This window comes from Ovis aries, chromosome 20 (assembly GCF_016772045.2).
Source record: "Ovis aries strain OAR_USU_Benz2616 breed Rambouillet chromosome 20, ARS-UI_Ramb_v3.0, whole genome shotgun sequence".
Classification (NCBI taxonomy): Eukaryota; Metazoa; Chordata; class Mammalia; order Artiodactyla; family Bovidae; genus Ovis; species Ovis aries.
This window is the reverse complement of record NC_056073.1, coordinates 46,656,806-46,663,220: the sequence shown is the minus strand read 5'-3', so window position 1 is coordinate 46,663,220 and position 6,415 is coordinate 46,656,806. Positions and strand designations below refer to the sequence as shown.

At 47.2% G+C, this 6,415-nt stretch overlaps 1 long non-coding RNA gene across 1 annotated transcript; it reads left to right on the top strand.

The window, feature by feature from the left end:
* Positions 1 to 300: 300 nt before the first annotated feature.
* On the top strand, positions 301 to 1,854 carry LOC132658316 (uncharacterized). The gene is made up of 2 exons (XR_009597755.1): positions 301 to 428; positions 509 to 1,854. It is a non-coding gene; the product is annotated as an uncharacterized LOC132658316 (long non-coding RNA).
* The last annotated feature ends 4,561 nt before the right edge of the window (positions 1,855 to 6,415 follow it).

Below are 6,415 nucleotides of genomic sequence, written 5' to 3'. Positions count from 1 at the left end.
GCCCTGCCTGCACCGCCACTCCCCTTCTCTGGGCCAGTCACAGCCCTGCCTTCCCTGCGTAGCCCCCGACACCACTGGCCCTCTCGGCCTCCCTGGCCGGCTCTGTCAGGTTCCTCCTGTCAGCTCCCAGGTCCCGCTTGGAACGCATACGCTTTCCCACCCTGTACCCGGGTCCCCACTGCAGCCGGGAGGTGCGGGAGAAGCTGTCCTGCACAGGGTTGTTGGGGGAGAAGGCCAGTGGGAGGAATCCCTGCTGACAGGCGGGGCGGGGGGCGGCGGGGGGGGGGCGGGTAGGGATCTACAGCGTTTGTTTCCCACCTGCCGAGAGTGAAATGAATCCCCAGTGTGTTGCCACTTTGGGAAGAGGACCCCAGAGAACATTCTCTAAATGTGGAAACCGAAAGGCCACCATTTGAACTCTTTACCAGGTGCGTCCTGAGTTATAATTGGGCTACAAATGCTACTTTTAGGCAGGTACTGAAAGCACTAACATCCTGTTGTTTTGTAGGTCAGAACATTCTGGAAGGTGTATCTGAAGAAGAGAAACCATAGTTTCCTCAAGGAGCTTTTGTGATGGTTCAGATGTGATTGCTGAAAAAGAGAGCAGAGCTGGATGACTGCTCTCAACAGAGAAAGTGCAAAAAAAAGACCAAAGCAATTTCCCAGTTGGTGACGCTCAGAGAAATGGGGCTATTTTTAGTGCTTTAAAGTAGTTAATGGGGGACTTTGCTGGCAGTCCTGTGGTTAAGACACTGCACTCCTGATGCAGGTGGCGTGGGCTTGACCCCTGGTTGAGGAACTAAGATTCTGCATGCTGCAGAGTGGGGGGAGAAACGAAAATGGTTAATGGAAACTCATTTACAAAACAGAAATAAGAGTTACAGATGTAGGTTTATGGTTACCAGGTAGTAAGGGGCGGGAGGATAAATTAGGATTGACATTCAAATACTATATATAAACTAGATAACTAATAAGAACTACTGTATAGCACAGAGAAGTCTACTCAATACCCTGTAATAACCTATATGGGAAAATAATCTCAAAAAGAGTGGACGTATGTCTATGTGTAACTGGTTTAAAACTCAACATTCAAAAAACTAAGATCATGGCATCCAGTCCCATCACTTCATGGCAAGTAGATGGGGAAAACTGTGGGAAAAGTGTCAGATTTCATTTTCTTGGGCTCCAAAATCAATACAGACGATGACTGCAGCCATGAAATTAAAAGACACTTGCTCCTTAGAAGAATAGCTATGTCAAACCTAGACAGTGTTTTAAAAAGCAGAGACATCACTTTGCCAACAAAGGTCTGTGTAGTCAAAGCTATGGTCTTTCCAGTAGTCATGTATGGATGTGAGAGTTGGACTACAAAGAAGGCTGAGCACCAAAGCATTGACGCTTTTGAACCGTGGTGCTGGAGAAGGCTCTTGAGAGTCCCCTGGAAAGCAAGGTGATCAATCCAGTCCATCCTAAAGGAAATCAGTGCTGAATATTCATCGGAAGGACTGATGCTCAAGCTGAAACTCCAATTCTTTGGCTACCTGATGCGAAGAGCTGACTCACTGGAAAAGACCCTGTTGCTGAGCAAAACTGAGGGCAAGAGAAGGGGCTGGCAGAGGATGAGATGGCTGGATGGCGTCACCGACTCAATGGACATGAGTTTGAGCAAGCTCAGGGAGACAGTGATGGACAGAGAAGCCTGGCGTGCTACAGTTCATGGGGTCACAAAGAGTCAGACATGACGTAGCGACTGAACAGCAACAATAACCTGACTCACTTTGCTGTATGCCTGCAAGTAACACAACACTGTAAGTGGAGTAAACTACAATAAATTATTTTTTTAATAACATAAAATGGTTAATGGAGAGTTGGTATTTACTCACTACCCACATAACCTCCTTGGTTGACACTGCCCATCTCCTCCTAAATGATTAATAGGTGCAGGAAGAGACATTCTAACATAAGAGATTCAGTTGTCTGGGAGATAAATCTTTTGAAATTCATGTGGGATGCACGCTGGTTGGGGGGTGGTGGGGGGAAGAGTTCCCATGTTGAATGATGAAGCTGAAAGAACCATGCTATTTCTCCATGTCTGGGGACATCCGGCTCCAGCCTTCCACTGGGCACACGGGCTCTGTGCACGAGCTGCTCTTCGGCGCGTTCTCGCCCTGCCGTCCTCCCAGCACCTCCTTTGCTGGCTGCTACCGTGGCAGCTCGTCTTCCACACATTCCTTGGGTGGCACTTCCTCAGCAGCTCCTTTCTCTTCTTGGCCGCTCTGGCTGGTGCAGATGGCCCTGGCCATGGCCTGCGGTGTTCCCTGTGAGCGCGTGGACACATCTCTCTCACGGTGCTCAGAGGCCGCCTCCTAACGGCTGCCTGAATCCCAGAGCATTATTCCAAACTCAGACTCCAGGGGAATGGTGGACCCAACCCAGTGGGTCTCATGGCTGTAGTCAGCTGTGTTCCGAGCACAGCGCTGGCGCCCCAGCCCTGCTCCAGCGTGGGGAAGCACTGGGCCCAGGTGAGGCACCGTCAGGGTCTCTGCCCTCGGTGCCCAGGAGAGGGGTGCTGCAGGGCCCTTTGAGCACAGATGTCTAGCTGTCCTCTTCTGGTTGCTTCCATTTTGTCCTAAAATGGGAGCTAGTACCATGAACCGGGACCAAAGCAGTCCTGGAGTCTGGAGAGGGAAGAGGGAGTCTGAGGCCCAGAAAAGCATGGGAGACTGATGGACCAGGGTGGTCTGGCATGACTGACCGGTGGCCGTGGGGACCCACCAGAATTCAACGGGACACACCTAGACTTCCTCCAGGTACGTTCCGTTGTGCAGAACAGACAAGGAGCTGGGTTTAGCCAGCCCTGTGTTTTAGTCAAGGGAGGGGAGCAAAGAGGGAGACAGGGAACACAGTGAGAGCAGAGGCAGGAAAGAAATGATAGTACTTGACTATGGAACTGAAGCCGGTAAATTAATCAAACAATTCTCCGAAGCAGTTGTGATACTTAGCCACGTCTACATACAGTGCATGAGCTCATGACAGCCTTGCTAAGTAAGTTCCAGCAAGTCACTTGGCAATTAGTTTACTGGGAAGTCATATGCATGCTCCCTTCTCTGGTTCTGCTTGCACTGATCGGCACAGCCCAGCACCACTTCCTGCCTGGGTTGTCTTTCTAGTCTCCTGGCTCTTAGGATGAGCTCTGTGTACTCCTGTCCAAACCATGTGCAGCCGCTTTTACCAAGATCATCTTGAGATAACAGGTCTAGTGTGTCACTGCTGAGTCTCCAGTAAAGAATAGCTCTATATTTCTTATAGGGCTTCCTGGTAGCTCAGCAGTAAAAAAAAAAAAAAAAAAAAAAAAAAAACTACCTGCAGTGCAGGAGATGCAGGAGACCTGGGTTCAATTCCTAGGTCGGGAAGATCCCCTGGAGGAGGAAATGGCAACCCACTCCAGTATTCTCGCCTAGGAAATCCCATGGACAGAGGAGCCTGGTGGGCTACAGTCCAGGGGTCACAAAGAGTTGGACGCGGCTGAGCAAGCGAGCTGTATGTCATCTTATGCCACATCACAAATCCTCTGCGTGGCTTTCGCGGCCCCCTGTACTTCTGCGATCTTGTCCGGAAGGCTGGTTTTCTTACTGCCTGCAGTAGGGTACATAATGCACGGCGATAGCACTGGGTGCAGGAGAGGAATGGGATTGGAGCAGGGCTGGAGGGAGCCGTGTGTGTGTGTGTGTGCGCGTGTGTGTGTGTGTACATCTTTCATCTGAATATTTTTGCAATAAGCATGTCTTCATATCACTTTTGTAATTCTGTAATTGAAAAAAAAATTAAATTTAATGGACGTGATTGTTGCAATTTGACGATACAGGTAGTTTAAATTTAAATGAGCACATGCATACCCTTGACCCAGCAATAGGTTAAGCACCTTATCTTTGGGAGATAACTTCACAGGTTCATTGTAGCATTGTTTAAAATAGCAAACCTTTGGAAACAACCCAATATCCCTTAAGAGAGGACTGAGTTAAAAATATATATGGTCTATTCAGACTATTTACAATATGAACAGCAGTGCATTTTAGTGGTTAATAATGGTGCAGTCTCTGCATTAGACTGCTGAAGTTTGAATTCCAGCTCTTGCCCAGCTGTGTGGTTTTGGATAATTTAAATGTTCTGTGCTTAAGTTTCTTCATCTGTTCAGTGGGGACTCTAATAACACCTACTTTATAGATTTGTTGTAAGAAATTATTACAACATGATGAGTTATTACATACAAAGTGCTTCAAACCATGCCTGGTTCCATCTGTTGTTGTTGAGTTGCTGATTTAGAAATATTATGATACTTATTATATATATATATACACACACACGTATACATATATATGTATCAATTCAGAGTGAATTAGCACTCATCTGTGAAAAAATTACAGAACTTCTCAGTGCTGGAACGTTCAAGTGTCTAAAGAATTAGCATCATTTTATTTCTCTTTACTTCAAAGAATGATGCCTCATTCAATATTTCTATTTCATTTAATAAGCAGGTCCAAATTTCCTTTGTTTGACTCAAAATTCCTGGCACTTAAGGCAATGCACTTAATTTTAAAATTTATAAACAGACCTTATGGAAAACTTTGGGAAATGTTAATATATATATATATATATATATGTACACATATATACACGAGTACATTTTCATCTACTTCTATTTAAACTGAGTAAAATTGTATCTCCATAGAAATAAAAGTCTCCTTTTAAAGAATTTTAGTCCAAATTTAACATCTTCTGGATATGTCATTACCTTCTATTTTTTTTAATTCTTCCTTTTTAAAAAAAAAATCCATGTGTATAAAGAAAACCAAAGTTTAAGACACTTTAATAACTGATTCCATTAAGGCAACAAAATCAGGTCTTCCGTCTACATGCACACAAATAATGCGACGACCATGAACCTTCGACCAGCAGCACAAACTGGGTCTTGAACATCTAGCATCTAGCATTTAGTCACTTGTGCCTTCTTGCTCCATGGTTCACTACACATGGAAGAATCTACAGTCCCACACAGGCAGCCGAGACGTCATACAGACTAAACTGAATGCGTTTCATGATGGGCAAGCCCTAGTGATGTAACTGTGACTTTTCTGCTCTGTTAAAACTCCCTTTGCAGTTTTCATCAACACGATGGTGTTATTCCCATTCTTCCAGCCAAATCCCAAAGCCCGCAGCGACCTCCTCCCTTGGCTATCAGGGAGGGCACCCGGGGCATCTTGAGGGCGTGGTCTCACTGCGTGCAGGCGGGCAGCTCCGGTTGCCAGGGCAGCTGCCCACATCTGTCCTGGAGATGCAGGAGCATGGGGTTTCTGAGTTACGGGGCTGTGTCTGCCAAGACTTCCTGGCAGAGCGTTGCGTCTGCAAAACAGACACGGTGACGGGGACCTCCGTACGGGTCTTTAAGACATGCCTCCACCCTCCAAGGGCTTCCCTGGAGGCTAAATTGGTGAGGAGTCTGCCTGCAGCGCAGGAGATCCAGGTTTAGCCCCTGGGTCACGAAGATCTCCTGGACAAGGAAATGGTAGCACACTCCAGGATTCCTGCCTAGAGAATCCCATGGACAGAGGAGCCTGGTGGATTACAGTCCCTGGGGTCGCAAAGAGTCAGACACGACTGAGCAACTAAACCACCACCAAATGCAAAAACAAACAAACAAAAAAGGCCTAGTGACAGGACTTAACACCAGAGCTCACAAGTCAAGGTCGAGTGGGGTGGACTTTGAGGTCCTTGACGGGTCCTTCCTACTTACACCACTGCCAGTCTGTCCAGTCTGACCAGTAGGAGTGCCTGGGTTCACCTGGCTGGAGACAGGTGCTGTTTGTTATCTAGGGGGATGAAGGGTGCTCCCCACCCCACTTCATATATTGTAGTCTGAACCCTCAGTACCTTGGAATGCGACCATATTTAAGTTAAAGAACTTTAAAGAGGTAATTAAGTTAAATGAAGTCATACGGGTGGGTCCTGATCTCATATAATTGACGTCCTCAGAAGAGACTAGAATGCACACAGATGGAAAGACCACAGGAGGACACGGGGGAAGAAAGCCGTCTGCAAGCCTCAGAAGACACCCGCCCTGCTGGCACCGTGACCTTGGATTTCCAGCCTCCGGAACTATGAGAAAAAAATACTTGTGTTGTTTAGGACCACCATCTGTGGTCCTCTGTTGTGGAGGCCTGGGCAAAGTCAAACCCCATCCAAGTCTTCCCTTCGCTGTGTGAGACTGAGCCTCAGGATATCCTTCTGTTTTGGAGGGGGACCTGTGCCCGGGAACAGCCACCTAGGGGGCTTCTGCCCTGGAACTCAGCTCGGGGAAGGAGGCACCTCTTCTCTGATATCACAGCGAACTCCCTTTTCTCATTTTCCTCTCCATGCT